Genomic DNA, 743 nt, shown 5'->3' on the forward strand with positions numbered 1-743 from the left:
GTCTGCTGTAGGCCAGAACATGGCGTTTTAATTAGCATTATTGTTCTGCTTCTGAAACCAGGCTCTGTGGCGTCCCAAGGGCAGATGGTCCTGACCCAAGCTTAGGCAAGGCTTTGCTGGCTAAGCTTGAGGACACAGGGTAGGGTCCAGTCCCTTGCCCTTCTAAGCCCCCACTGTTCGCTATGTTTTCTGTCCTGTTTTTATTGAGAGAACCAGCTGTCCCTGCAGACAGAACCTTGGAGGTTTGTGTTGAGTCTAAGATACAGTTCTATGCTGTAAAACCTAACCCCATCCTTTCTGGAAGCTACAGGGTATTTTGTGTGGAGTGCTACTGTCCAATGGACAGTCATATGATTCAGGGGGCTTCCAACATCTCAGATTACAGTTCCTCTTCAAAACCAAAGTTCTCGTTTTCTTTAGAATATTTTTGTGGTGTATTTTTTGTGTGTATGTGCTCAGACATGAATGCGCAGGTCATGTGTGTGTGTGGAGCGCACAGCGCAGCCTCTCTGGTGCCCTTCTTTCTCCTTGTCTTGTGAGCCATGGCCTGGAGTTTCCACCCAGAATGTGATTTGGTTAGGATGGCTGGCCAGACGGAATCTCCTGTCTCCACCTCCCCAGCAAGGGGATTGCAAGCGTGCACTGCCATGCCTGGTCTTTCTTCAAGGGTTTTGTGAATGAACTTGGCTTTGTATGCTTGTGCTGCAGGCACTTTTTCCCCAATCCTTAGTCTCCTCAATTAA

The sequence above is a fragment of the Mastomys coucha genome, unplaced genomic scaffold, assembly GCF_008632895.1.
Source record: "Mastomys coucha isolate ucsf_1 unplaced genomic scaffold, UCSF_Mcou_1 pScaffold15, whole genome shotgun sequence".
Taxonomy (NCBI): domain Eukaryota; kingdom Metazoa; phylum Chordata; class Mammalia; order Rodentia; family Muridae; genus Mastomys; species Mastomys coucha.